At 37.3% G+C, this 15,795-nt stretch overlaps 1 long non-coding RNA gene across 2 annotated transcripts in view; it reads left to right on the forward strand.

The window, feature by feature from the left end:
* LOC138915358 (uncharacterized) overlaps window positions 1-15,795 on the forward strand; it is a 668,538-nt gene that overhangs the window by 193,966 nt on the left and 458,777 nt on the right. The window lies entirely within an intron of this gene.

Raw genomic sequence — 15,795 nt, forward strand, 5'->3', positions numbered from 1 at the left:
AGCCCAGATCCTGATATTCCCGAGTTGGCAGTGGGCACCTGGAGTCTCCTAGTTAAGTGAAGAGCCTTTTACTTAATTTTCCTGCCTCCCCCTGCCCCGCATGCTGCTCACTCCTGCCCCTGGGGGATCTGGCAATCCGATCAGCTTCCTTAATATTAACACTGCCATCTCCAGGCAGAGGGAATTAATTTCCAGGAGCTTACCAATTTATTGGAGAGAGAGAGAAAAGTGGCTTTTTCAAAATATAGACTACAACAAAACCAGGAACATTTAATAGATGACAAAAGTTATCAATATTTTCAGCGAGTAAAAGTCTGGCACAAGAAAATTATGAGATTAGAATTAGAAGACCAGGAGTGAGGGAGAATTGTTACATAAAGAGTTCTTTAGCAAATTTTGAAGGTGGAGTGTGCCTTGTTTTGGAGTGAAAAATTTAGCTTTCTGACAAATAACATTTTGTATTTTTCACCAGCAGCCTCTTCTTTTAGTGAATGTGAATTACATCCATCACACCAAACATATATACTTGGTAACAACCCATTTCTTTTTGAGATTAACATGCTGATTTTGGTGACATAAGTTATCTGAACAAAAGTTCAGTTAATTTTCAGTAGTAAACAAAGAATAGTTTAACACAATGTCAGTTTTATCTAAATACATGTGAAATCACACTAAAATCCCGAGTTATTTTAGGTATACGCTTTCATATTTGCAAACATTAACAATCAAATATTATTTATGGATCAGCCTATTCTCAACTTCTGGTTATCCTAAATTACAGAAGGTAGCTCTGTTTTCAAGAAGTGAAATATATATTTATTTCCATGATTCATAAAAAAAACGTTTATCTTTAAAAAATTTTATAAAAAGGTGACTAGGCTACCTGTATGTAGATGAATATGACAAGTAAAATAGAACAACACCAATGCAGAGCAATTAATAGAAATCCTATTTGACAGGGTGTCACAGGGTCAACTTAGTTTTCTGGGAACAGTCACTATAGCTGTAGATTTCTCAACATCCTTGTCCCATAACAAGACTGAGAAGTGTTTGTAAGTATCTGACATGATTAATTTGAGGCTCGTTTCTTTAAGTTATTTGCACATAATGCTTTCCTGGTATAAAACTATATGTATAAAATGTGATAAAATAAACAAAAATTCTCAGAGTTTGAGACAAAGTGATAGACATTCCCTTCCGTAGGCTCCAGAAATCCTTAGCTAGGCATCTAAACATATTATTTGAAATATTTCATGACTATCACTCTAAATCCAGAACACCTTAGTTTGGGAGTGAACATGCCTCTCTGTGAAATGTGAGATGTGACATCATGACTCCATCTTCTCTTGCTTAATTTGTAAAAATATAAAGACTATTTATTGCATATTTAAGTTATGCCAGGCACTCTGCTAAATGCTTCTCCTTCACTAACTGATTTTATCTTATTAAATAAAAAACCGTGAAAAATATTGTATTAAGCCCTTTTTTGAGGATGAGGAAATGGAGCTCAGTAAAATGGTTATACTATACAAAAGTTATATGATACTTCATAAGAGCACATAGCCATAAATATTATATTGGGGTTTAAACCAAGGTGGTCTGGTTCCATGGACCTTGGAAGTATGCTTAATCATTGATGGAGATTACATTGCCTCCCAAAGGATACTATACAATTTTGCGGTCCTTGTTAACGGTAGTGGTGAAGGAAGATGCAGAATGGCAAGGTGGGTAGGAGACAGAAGAAGCTATACTGGTTTACTTCTGGAGTGAGATTGGATTTGAGTTAAGAAGAGAAAGTACGAGCTTCTTCAGCTGGTATAAAAAGGTAAGGGAAAGGCAGTTTATTGGAGCTCTCAATACTTGTCAGACATTGTGCTAACTGCTTAAAATGTGCCATGTTATTTAATCTTTAAGAAAACCAGATTAGGTGGATATTAACATTTCTATTTTAACGAGAAGAAGCCTACGCTGAGAGAAGTAACGTGGACGCCCAAAGTCAAACACCTGGTCTAAGAGCGTAGGCATTCATTCACAGCTGATGCTTGGTTAGATCATTAAACTAATCAGTTCATGACCTTTCTACTCGTAACACTGAGAGAGAGACTCAGGGCTGCCACATCTGTCCTTGGCCAGCGTCTGTCTGCACAGTCCTTTCCTTGAAGCTCCATGTGCTTGCTGTAGTTTGTTTGTGCTTGTGTGCTGGTTGTACACTGAGTACCGACTTGGGGAACAAATACTGCTGAGGGTGGAAAGAGCCCTGCGTGTTGCCTTGCCCGCTCCTCCGCAGGAAAGAGGCTGCTGCTTAAATCACAGGTGGGTCTCATATCTCTGCTTCACTTCATGTGACCGCCCGGAGTGCCAAGTGTGAAGCAGCTCCGAGTACACGCTTTTGAAACTTATCAGTAAACATAGGAGGTAAGCATAAAGAAAAATGTAACTCTGATTTCACAGTGATCATTTTCATTGCTAAATATTTGATATTTTCAGAAGTCCCGGTGAGTAAATAATTAGGTTTTGAAAGAAAGTTGAGCAGTTTGAAATAGCTATGATTTAATTTCTAGATATTATTATTGTTCTCATTTTTTCTGATAAAGGATTAATTTCATGGTATGAGAAGAATATAATTGTTTATAATCAGATAAATTTTCTAAGCATATATTGTTAGTCTTCTCACCAAATACTGCTAATATTTTGAGTTGAAATTAGCCAAGAAGAAACAATAGTTTTTTCCTTCCATAAAATCTATTTACATCTTCTTTTTCCTCCTTAAAGGTAAAATCTTTTCTCTAGTAGTCCCAGATTTAAATTTAAAATTGTAACTATCAAAGCAATTTATTAGTCCTTTTTTACTTTCTTGGGTTACTCTTTCCTTTTTTTTCCCAATTTTATCACTTCCCCAACTTCACTTCATATTTTCTCCCTCTTTTCCCTGTAACATAAATTCTTTGTTGTTGTCTACTTCACTACTGTCCATTAGAATAAAAATTTTGAAACTTAACAATGCACCAGTATTTATGAAACACTGCATTAGAAAGCTTTTGGACATTATCATTTTATACTATCATTTTTTAAGTGATATTTTACATTGTACTAATTATTCATATGAATATTCCCTGATGTATAAGGCTCATTTTCTCTGTTTATCATCAATTTAATAGTGAATTAGCATACTATGTTTTGATCCTACTGCCTTAAAATTATGAAGACAGCTTTTGGCAGTGCATTACCTTATCAATATCAATTTCCACATTGACAGCATGATTTAATATTTTTATTGTATTAGTGAGGACCCTCAGGCTGAGAGGAAGTTTATAGCTATTTTAGTGTGTTGACATTAAATCAGTGTAAAATTTAGCAAGACGACCAATCAGCCTTCCATAAGGCTCACCATAGAATTAACGTCACTGGAACCGGATATTGTGCTGAGATATTTATCTTCAAAACTAGTTTATGATGGGGCCGGCTCCGTGGCCTAGTGGTTAAGTTCACGCACTCTGCTGCGGTGGCCCAGGGTTCAAATCCTGGGCGTGGACATGGCACCGCTCGTCAGGCCACGTTGAGGCGGCATCCCACATCCCACAACTAGAAGGACCTGCAACTAAGATATACAACTATGTGCAGGGAAGGGTAAATTGGGAAATAAAGCAGAAAAAAAAAGATTGGCAACAGTTGTTAGCCCAGGTGCCAATCCTTAAAAAAAAAAAAAAAAGGGAAGATTGGCAACAGTTGTTAGCCTAGGTGCCAATCTTTAAGAAAAAAAACAAAAACTATTTTATGGTAAAGGCTTAACAAGTCCTAAGAATTTTTGTTAAATACATGTATATATATATTTTGTTAAAATCATATGTAGTTTGTAAAGATGTATGTATATAGGTAAATGTATACACCTTATCTATGGTTTGGCTCATAAATAAACAGGACACCTCTTGATATTAAGTTCTCGCTAGAAACTCATTTCTGATATCAATTCATAACATCAATCTTGATTTTATATGTGTATATATATTATGTACTATATTACATATACATTTATGTGATGGTTAATTTTGTATGTCAACTTGACTGGGCAAAGGGATGCCCAGATAGCTGGTAAACATTTGTCTAGGTGTGTCTATGAAGGTGTTTCCAGAAGACATTGGAATTAGTAGACTGAGTAAAGGAGACTGCCCTCACCAATGCAGGTAGGCATCCTCCAGTTCATTGAAGGCCTGAGTAGACCAAAAAGGTGCAGAAAAGGCAAATTTACTCTCCACCTGAACTGGGGCATGCATCTTCTCCTGCCCTGGACATCTGCGCTCCTGGTTCTCCTTTGGAATCCACTTGGCTCAGGTACCTATTCTTAACTAATGCCCTACTGTTATTGGAATTTGTATGTATATGTTCTGTCTTCCCAGGTAAATTACTACCTTTGAAATGCAAGCATACTTGTTTATGCATCTTAGCATCATGTAATTTGAGAAGAAAGCTATATATAAAATAGGTTTTCATAAAACTATTGGCCTTGCTCATTTACTTATGGGATGGTGGGAGTGTGGCAGAAAGAGGCAGGGGTATCATGGGAGTTGCTGGCACAAACAGCTAGGGATTATCTGAAACTAGAGTGGGATATATTGTGTCACTTGTTCTCAGCTGTGGAGTTTAGTCACCAATTCCAGAAAACAGGAAAATAATAAGCATCTCATTTTATCCAAACAAAATAGAGGCAACATAAATATAAACCTCGTATCAACTATTACTGCACAGAAAACAATCAGAAAATGTTCTTTTCCTGCATAACTTGAACATGCTATAGCTGTATAAGGCAGACTCTGCCCTCCTCATATCAAATATGAAGGTCTCAGTAATTCCTCTTCTTATGTAAGTTTTGCGCATATTTTTGAACTTACAATTTTGATAACAGAAGAGAATAGAAGATTTTGTGATTCTAGCGAATATTTCTGATAAGCCCCTATGTGTAATTAGCAAGCGAGTTTGGTGTTAATTCTGGACAATTTCCAGAAATTCTTTGAAATTTCAAAGTTCTTAATTGAGATGGGAGAGGGAACATGGAAAGACAATATCGAACTCCTTTTTTTCCCTGTTTTTATGAATATTTAGTATATTAGTCGGCATTCTGTAGAGTTGGGAAAAAATAATATCTATATATATGGAGAAAGAGATTTATTTTAAAGAATTAGTTGTGGAGGCTGGCTGGAGACCCAAGGAAGATTTGATGTTGCAGCACAAGACTGAAGGCAGTCTGGAACAGAAATCCTTCTTCTTTGGGGGACATCAGTCTTTCTTCTCCTAAGGACTTCAACTGATTGGATGAGGTCTACACACATGGAGGGTAATCTGCTTTACTCAGTGTCGGCTGATTTCAATGTTAATCTCATCTAAAAAAATACCTTCACAGAAACATCTAGAATATGTTCGACCAATATCAGGGTACCATGGCTTAGTCAAGTTGATACATAAAATTAACCATCAGATCTAACATTTTGTTCTTTTCCCGTGGGACTGTCTTATTTTTCTCCAAATTCACTCCCTGAGTCATAATAGTTTCTCTGCAGGCCCTTTTACCAAAGGAAGCAGAGGTTGAAACCATAGATTTCCTGGCTATGCCATTGCTGTTAATCAGTTCATATCCACTTATATGAGCTGCACTTTGTGCAATAGAGGATTGGCCATCTTTCCTCCTTGATTGATAACATGCACTAAGAATTAGGAAAAGGAGAAATCAGAAGATTGATGAAGGGTCGGAATTGAAGTTAACCAAGGCGATCAAGAGAGACATATTTAGATTTTCCATAGGAGTTGAAGATGATGACCTTCCATTTAACCATTAGGAGGATAGCGTTGAAAAGCTTCAGCAACAGGTAAATTGGCCAGTATGAAACTTTTAGCAAGAGAAAGGGTAAGATTTCTAATGTAATCACAGTTAACTTGATGGTGTGAAAAGATTTCTGAGGGTTTGACCAATTGTATTATATATTGCAATCAATCAATTAATATTTATAGAGAGGATTTTTTTGAAGAAGAATATTAACCCTGAGCTAATATCTGCCACCAATCCTCCTCTTCTTGCTAAGGAATATTGGCCCTGAGCTAACATCTGTGCCTTTCTTCCTCTGTTTTATATATGGTGCGCCTGCCACAGCACGGCTTGACAGCAGTGGGTAGGTCCACACCCGGGATCTGAACTGGCAGACCCTGAGCCACCGAAGCAGAACGTGCAAATTTAACTGCTGTGCCACCAGGCTGACCCGCTCTCAGTCTCTTTTTTAAATTTAACATATAGTATTCTTCTCTGTGCATATTGATTTACTTTGATTCAGAATAAGATGATTTTACCCATGACAGGCACTTTGAAAGGTGACATTGCTATCAAGAACTATGATATATATACATTTTCAACCAGAGTTCCAACTGGTAAATTTTCATGTATACATATCCATCTTTTAACTTCTACTTCCACACTGATTAAAGAAATTCTCTGATGTTTTAATTTTAGGTGTAAGAAATATTTTGTGACACGATTTACCAATCACAAATAGCTGAATTCCCTCATTCTACCTTTTGACATTAAGTAAATTCATATACAGGTAGATGATTTTACATTCAAAAGTTTAGAGCAGGACAATGTCTTCAACTTTTATAAAGAAATTGCCTAGAATAAGCTTTATAACTTATTCTTCCGAAGGCAGTAATCTAGATAAACTCTAAATTCTAACCCAGTAAAACGGAATACTGGCTCTCCAGGCTATGCCCAGTGAGATGGAGGAAACAGCTGTGCATATGCCTCGCCTTGAAGTCTGCAATGCACATCATTGGGATTATCAAAGCTTATGGTTAAGGTCATTATTTTCCATCCAAAATCTGCACAAAATCACTATTCTGTACTATACTTAAATTGCTTAAACACATTTCTTAAAGTGAAGCAATTCAGAAGACATTTTGAGATACTTAAGAATAACTCTGTCAATGAAATTTTATAGTGGAAATAGATCCGAGTTCTACTTTTTAAAGTAGGTCAGTAAATTATTCTTATTAGAATTTCATCCAAAAAGTGCTTCTTATTAAAACAATAAAATTCTATTTAACCTGTTATTTTTAGTAAAAACTTCATGAAGAATATATTATAGTCTCTTCTCCATCTACATTAGTGTTTTCAGTTGGTCATCAAAAACTTAAATTCAATTTATTTAAACAAAAAATTTTTTTGAGAATCTTTAATAGACAATCCCTAAGTGCCAGACAGTGAGAAATATGAGGAAGTGTACAACAACTTCCTCTTCAGGTTATGACTGAATAGCTGTGTATTAATTTTCTATTCATCCTGGATGTAACAAATTACTACAAACTCAGTAGCTTAAAACAGCACAAATTTATTATCTGAAGTTCTGAAGGTCAGAAGTATAAAGTGGGTGAGCAGGGCTGTGCTCCTCTGGAGACTCAATCTATTTCCTTTCTTTTTTTCCCAGCTTCTAGATCTGCCCACTTTCTTTGACTCATGGCCACATCTCTGTGACCACTATTTCCATCGTTCCATCTCCTTCTCTGATCTTCTGCACTAAACATTCTCCCAAACCTTACAAAGCCTATGCTAGTCATATTACATTTGCCTCAGCTGGCATCCAGCAGCCAACACGATTCCTGCTTATTAACTCATTGCCAGTGTTAATAAAAGGCTATGATATTGCTGTGATGTCATTTCATACTAAACTGGACATACGATATTTCATATGCCAAATCATCAGTAATTTTGTTCTTTGTCAAATAGAACTTACAGGAATATTAATTGCAAAACATGTTCTCTGAATTTATTTATCACTTTCTCTTTCTTTGTGTTAATAAGGAAGACGTGGACAAAGCAGAACACATCTGTGTATAAATTGCTCCCAGAGAGGACTGGCTGGTTTTAAAAAATGTTCTGTAAAGACAAATGATCAGTAATGTGTTTCTGTAGTGGTCTCTAGAAATGAGAAGACTTGTGAACATTTAAAGCACAGGAAAGAAAATTTAGTGTGCTGCTTTCAGATCATTATTGAGCTTTTATGAAACAATTACAATTTCAAATAAAATGTTGCATGAAATATTTAAAATGTTTATGGTGACTCTAAAATATTTTAAAACCCTGAAATAAAATCTATTCCCTGAAAACAGTATAACCCTTGGAAATTTTGGTCAATGCACTAAAATAATAAATGTAATTATGTGCTGACTCTTTTTAATCCTAATTAAGTTAGTGAGGAAAAATTATACTCTAGTTTGGCTTTAATGTTATTTGATTCCCATGTCTTTTTATACAGGTTCTTTCTCTACCTTATGTGGAAGCTCTAGAACTATATTTACATTTGACATTTTCCAAATTAAATTAAACCAGAGTTAAACCAATATACACTGTAATATAATCTTTTGTATCTTTTAACATCTTACATTTTGCTGTTGACTGCATTTTCATGCAACTCCAGCAACAATAACAAAATAATTCTAAATGTTTTTATCCTCCCCCTCTCACCATGGAGATGCAATGAATTCATAACATGCTGTGAAGTCGGAGTTGTGCCTCTGAGCCATGCTTGAATGAGGCCCTCCCGAAGAAACTCTCTCAAGCTTGACTCTCCTCTCTTGTACATTATCTCAGTCAGAGGCGACCTGCAGTCATGTTCTGTATTAAGTAGTTTTAATTTGTTAAGACACTGAATTATGTCATGAAAAGAAATTGACTTTTTATAGTTAACATGAACAAAGAAAATACAATCACCAGCAACTTAGACTAACCAAGTCAAGAGTGAAGACATTTTGGTGGAAATGGAGGGGAAAGAGTGTGGATAAATACAATAAATCATGTTTGGAGGAAAAAATATTTATAAATTATACGAAAATACAAGAATAGGAAAATATTTCCTTTTAAAGAGGGTCATTTGAAAATGTTGAGTTAGCAATGAATGCAGAAGCAATAATTAGGGTAATTTCGGATAAGTGTCTTAATTCTCTGACCCTCGGTTTCCTTATTTACGTATACATCACTTATTTTCCTTTTTAAAATCAGGTTAAAATGAAGTAATATAGCACCATTAAAATATTATATTAGATAGCCACTGACAATTGCTTTGGCTAATTAATAATGCCATGTGTTTGATAAATCAAGTTCAGTTGGCTCCAAAGCTGGCCCCTGGCATTCAGAGGCTCCTCATCCCCTCCCCTGTCCTTGGAATGGATGTGCCGCCTACTGTTCCCTCAGTGGAAGCCATTTTCAAGGATGCTGCCTTGAGAGAGTAAGTGTTCTTGAGAGCATCTGGATGCTATATGAAACTGAACACAGTTAAGGCCTCTGTATAAACTTTTAAGATTCTGACGGTCGTGTACAGAAATCCATTTCTCTTGTGGCCACCCAAGGCAAGCCTTTTACATAAGTTTCCTCGCTGATTATACCTGCCACCTACTAATCAGGAGCGTCTGCCTCTTTCTTGAGTCTCTCCTGGCCGTCCGTGTATGGGGGCCAGTTTCAGATTTCATCCAGGAAGCTTCCCAAGCTTTCAAACCAACAACTGGCAAGCCAGCCAGGAGAAATGGGTCTTGAGAAAGAGGCATCCATTGGAGAAATCCAGAGTTGACTGTCAACCTCTATGTAGGGAGGGGTGGCCCACGTGTTAGATGCTTGTGGACCACTATGTGAGTACAGGAATGCCCTGAAAACCCTGACTGGTCTAATGTGCTTATTTGAGGAGCCATGCATGACACGCTGCAGCAAAGAAGGGAAATGAACGGCTGCTGCAGTGGGCTGGCCTCTGGCAGTTCAGCTGGCCACTGAAGAGGCTGAAGCTCGAGTTAGAAGTTTGGAAGAAGAGCTGAGGTTAGAGAAGGATATGCAGTTGTTTACTGCTCTGCTAGCTTCAAAACTGGCAGATAAGGTGGGAGAGCAGGATAATAAGTTGGCAACCTCAGTGTGCCATTGTGCAAAGCTAAGAGGGCGCAAACTGCCTTGAATTAAGGTCCAAGACCTTGTGACAAAGCCTGATTGAGATGCTAAGTGGTGGAATCCCTGGGAAAGAGAGGAGAGTGAAGAGGAGGATGTTGTGGTGATTGGCAGTGAAACAGACAAAATGCCCTGTGCAGTCTGACCCCTAATTCAAAGGAAAGCAAAAGCATAGCAACAACAGCCCGGGCTAGCTGGCCAGCCCCCAATTCACGAAACACCCATGATGAGAGAATATCCTCCCACTGAGCTTACTGATATAGCAGCCAACTTCCAGCGAAGGCCAGGGAAGGTATTCAGGCATGGTTAGTGTGGCTCTGGGTTACAGAAGACAATGGTATTTCTCTAACCCGGGAGGAGGCGGAGAAAAGGAACAACAGCACCGCACACCCTGCTCTCCAGCAGCATCTGGCTGGTGCTCAGGGGTTCAAGGTTCAGGTACTTGCTCCCTTGTAGATTAGATTATTCTAGCCTGCAAGGAGGCTTGGCCCAATAAGGGGGGATCTCCCTGGGCACATGGGACCCTGCAAATCTATAGAGGAAGTACGACAAATTCTTAGGGAGTTGGGAATGAGATAGACCATGTACATCCCTGTCACCGAAGGCCCTGATTGGGCCACATTCACTGCAGGAATTAAGTCAAGATACTCTAGTTAATGCAGTAACAGCATGCCCAATGTGTTCTAAACAGTACCTGAGGCAGCTGTCAAAGGGGCTATCCACCAGAGTTCCCAACCAGTGAGGGGTTGGCCAATTGATTTTGTTGGCCCCTCTCTCTGGGTGAGAGTTCTAAATGTGCCTTGCTTTGTGTGGACACTGTGTCTGGCCTAAGCCAAGCTTTCCCTTGTTGCCACACAAACCAGGCTGCCACCATTAGGGGATTAGAGAAGCTGAGTACCACGTACAGATACCCTCGCTGAATAGACAGTAATAGAGGATCACACTTCAATGGTCATGCTGTGCAAGAATAGGCAGAAAAACATGAGATTGGATGGAGGTTCCATCTCCCTTATAACCTGCAAGTAACAGGGTTGGTAGAAAGGAAAAATGGAATATTAAAGCAGCAAATTAAATTACTAATAGGTAAAACCACTTGGTCAAGTGGGCTGAAGAACTGTCCCAGCTTTAATACATTTGAATGATCAACCAGTAGGACCTGTTATCCCATATGCCAGACTGGGAACTGCTGTCCAGACACCATGGAAATCAGGGGAGACAGCCATTGCCCTGACTCTCACTGTGGATGAATGTGCTATGCTGCTGAGAACACCAACTCCCATCATGCCTGGGAAAGGTGTTATCTACAGGAATTTGCGATGGAAGGTGCTACCGGGATGGGTGAGTTGCTTCACATCCCTGAGTGAGAGGGAACCACTCAGTCTCTACTGGGATCCTGTTGTCTTGTTGCAAGCTGTACCTGTGGAAATGCACTATATCTGGAATGGAACATGCACCATTGAAAGAGGGGAGAAGGTGAGGGTTGTGGTCTGGCATATCCTGCTACCAGTCCATCTCCTCATGCCTGCAAGTGCTGCCTCCCTGGCCAACACATATGGTGTGCACAACCAGATCATGTTCTGAAAGCTGCCAACCTCCGTAGCCTCAAGGCCAGCTGGGGATGTTCTTTTTTTCACTAGTGCAATCATTTGGCTACCATCTTTGTTCCCTCCACTGGCCTGGAGGACATCATAGCGCACATAGAAGCCCTGACTAAATTCACCCAGCAAGTCTTCAGTGATAGCCAACAAAGCCTGTCTTTATTGAACACTGAAAAGTCTCTACTGAGAACACTGTCTTCCAAAATAGGATGGCCTTGGGCGTTATTACTGCCTTGCAAGGAGGCAACTGTGCCATTATCCAAACAGATGTTTTGGGTTCATCCTGATGGGTCTGCTAATGTATCATCCTTATTAAATCACATACGGACCCAAGTGAATGCCTTCAGTGATCTGACCCCCAGCCTAGGGGACCAAATAAATCAGTGTTTTGGATCATAGGGCACTTGGTGGAAAAAAATTGCTACTTATTCTGGGAATCATTATCTTAATTGGTGTTTTCTCTTACACATACCTATATTGTAACCACAGTATCTGCTTCCAGTGCAGCCAGATAGCCACCAAACCAGCTACCTCCATGCTGATGAAACCCCTTGCTGACTATTCAGGGCACATTGTGGAAGAAGAAGGGGTGTATAAGACTGTAAGAGCCGGTCACAGCGGGTGGAGTGTTGGAGGAGCTCATTGAGAGGACAGGACCTCCAGTTGATCCATGAGCTGGACCTGGGCAATCTGAGGCTCCAACCCTCCTCCCCTGTCCTTGGAATGTACATGCTGCCCATCATTCCTATGGTGGGAGCCATACTCAAGGATGCAGCCTTGAGGAAATATGTAGTTGAGATCATCTTGTTGATATACCTGATACGTAGTGGGGGCTCAATCCACTCACCACGAGACAAAAGCAAGGTGGTGGAGAGCGAGAAATTTTATTAAGCAATGAGCTAGCTAATCAGAAGATGGTAGACTATCGTCCTAAAAAAACTGTATTAAAATGGGAGCTGATTTGGGAATGACTTATATAAGGCAAATGGGGTTGGGAAGGGGCTCAGGAGTGTCAGGTACAGGATGACCACAGACCATTGGATGTCTCTTCATAGACAAAAGTTTCAGATCTGCTGCATGTGATATTCCTGGAGAACCTAAGATCACATTAGTTATATTTAGGGAGAGAAGGAGCAGATTGGGCAGAGGACTTAAATCTTCTGTTAACAAGTTGTTCTCTCTACTGATTACTGACTGGTTACTAATTAATTTGCCTATGTACAGTTCTAAGTGTTTCTCCAAAGTACACTGTGAGAATAAGATGGGGAGGGAGGGTTTAGACATGGAGTCTCTCATGCTAAGTCAGTCTCATGTGTGGCTGAACCCAGTTAAGGCCTCTGTATAAACTTTGAAGATTCTGGTGGGCAGGGACAAAAATCTACTAGGCTTGCGGCTGCCCAAAACAAGCCTCATTGTGTACGTTTCCTTGCTTATTAAAATCGCCACTCACCAATCTGGAGTGGTACATGGTTTTCTTCAGTCTCTCTTTGTCCTCCAGGTACAGAGCCCAGTTTCAGATTTCACCCAGGAAATTCCTGAGGTTTTTGAATCCAACACTCCAGTTTCTTCGGTATATTAAATGCTGTTTTTTAACCTAGTGGTTACAGAAATTAATACTGTTTAATGGGTCCTCCTATTTCAAAGATTTTTGTCATGTGATATTTTATCCCTTATAATTATTACATGCCTAGTTAAACTTTTAAAACACTTAAATTATTTTAAATAATTGTCCTATATATAAAAGGTATTTGTTTATTTTAAAAAAAGAGCAAAGAAAATTTCTTAGAATCCCAACATCTAGAGATTAACCATCATAATTTAAAATGTTATCTAAATTATCTACTCATATATAGTACTTAATCTGAAAATTGGGATCATATTTATATACTTCTTTGAAAACATAATTTAAAAATATATTGCAAGCAAGACATTGTACATTGATTTGTAGCATGATTTTTAATGACCCAATAGAACATCTTTGCACAAATGTGTCACAATTTATGTAATACATTCTTTATTGGTGGCTGGTCAAATGACTGCAATATTCATTATTATTTAATGATGTTTTTAATATTTATATAATAGTCCTGAATATTTCTGTTTATTTCTTTAATTTTTTAGTAGTGGCTTACCAAATCAAAACTAGTCAATAATTTTAGGGCATTTGATGCAAATTACCAAATAATACTATAAAAATTGTAATATAATCATCCTTCTACTGCAGCATGACATTTCAAATATCCTATTATTTGCAAAACAAGATATTCTTAAATTTATTCCTAAATTTCAGTTTCTCAGGTTTCTGGCTCGCCAGTCTAATTTGTTTTCACAATCATTTATCTTTATCAATATGTTTTAATTACAATAGTTGAAAAGTGAATTCTAAAATCTAATTCATAAAATGTATAGATTATTTTTACTTAGTTTTCTTTTTGTTGTTATTTGGATCTTTTACTTTTCCAGATATTTTAGAAGCATATTATCCTGTTCTAAAACATTTCGTATAATCTCTGTTTATATCTGAAATTCAGGTGCTTAAAAAGGGAAAGTTTGACATACTTATATTAGTAAGTCTTTCTATCCAGGAATATACTATTTTTGTAAGATATTTAAATCTTTAAAATATCTTTCAGTAATATGCTTTCTTTACATATGTATCCTGTGTGTTTCTTGAGAATTTCAGTTTTAGGTCATTTTTATTTTTGTTGCTATTTTTCAAGTGCTTCTGTTATTACACTGAAATTGGATGTATATATATACATATATATGTAATTATATATATATTTAATTATATATTTACATTTATGGTTGTAATTTAATATATATGTAATTAAATAATATATATATGTGTATTATAATTAAATTGCTGAATTGACATCTCGTTGTGTTGATTATTTTGAATTTTCAGAGTAGGCTAACATGCCCCAAGAAAATGATGATATTTTTGTCTCTGCCTCTTAATGAAGAGGCATCTTTGTGTCTTTTATAACTGTATTTATTTACATTTTCAGTATAATGTTTCATAATATTTTTAGTGGCATAACACTTGTTCTATTTCTAGCTTTAACATGATTGCCTCTAGTGTTTCTTTTTTTAAGTTTCCCAGTAGTGGTTAGTTTAAGATGACATTGACCATCATTTTATGGAAGTATGCTCCAGTTCTCAGTATTGAAGATGTTTTATTGGAAACAACTATTGGCTTTTATAAAGTAGCTTTTCAGAGACTACAGTTGACCCTAATATCATTTCTCCCTCGCAGTAATAAGATCCTTGATTCTTTGAGGATGTGGCTTTCACAATAAGAATTATATATTTTAGCACTGCTCTGAGCGTGTGTGACCATATGACTAAGCGTAAGTCATAGAAATAGGAGGTGAAAGATATTTCCCCAGTCTTTCCTCTAACTGCATGGAATCAGGAAATAATAGGTCCCCATCTTCACCAGCAGTCCCATCTTAGAATGGCAGAGCAGCGCATAGCAATGAAACTCTTTTTGAACAGAGCTATGACTACAGCCCTGAGATGCTTGCATCTTGACTGTTACTTGAGAGAGAAATACATTTTTGACTGTTTTGGGGGGAGCATCTTTTACAATAAGCTAAATGCGTATCCTAATAAAAGCCTATAGGACTTTCTTAATTTTATTTATTCACTTATGATACATCCTAACAGATTTGCTAGATTGCCTCATATTCATTTGTTATTGGAGTCTTAGAATAAACATTTACAGGTGGTGGTCTATATTCCTTCGCAAAGTGTCTTCATATTTTATTTATCACTTTTCAAGAATCTCCATAATTGGAATTATCTATGAGTTATGTTAATGTGTGTATGGAAGGTAAGATATGTGTTGTCGGACTTTAATACTAAAATATAGCTAGCATCAAGAAATAAGTTATATATTTTCTGCATTCTGAAAATTTATGAATACCATGGTGATGATGTTCAATAAATTTTGCAAGGGCTCACCTCTTAAAATGTCTAGATGCAATACTTTCTGTGGCGGCAATAACTTGAAAAAATTTGTTTCCTTACTTCATACATGTTATGGCATTCATTTGCTTTTTGAGTGAATTTCGATAACTAAAAATTTCCTGAAATAAACAATTTATCAAAAAGCCGTTTTGAGGTCAACCATACATTTTAATATAAATAGGTGTTAGATAACGTAAAGGAATTCTTTTTCTAAAAACAATGTCATCATTGTTTATACAAATCACTTTACAAATCAAAATG

The sequence above is a fragment of the Equus caballus genome, chromosome 9, assembly GCF_041296265.1.
Source record: "Equus caballus isolate H_3958 breed thoroughbred chromosome 9, TB-T2T, whole genome shotgun sequence".
NCBI lineage: Eukaryota > Metazoa > Chordata > Mammalia > Perissodactyla > Equidae > Equus > Equus caballus.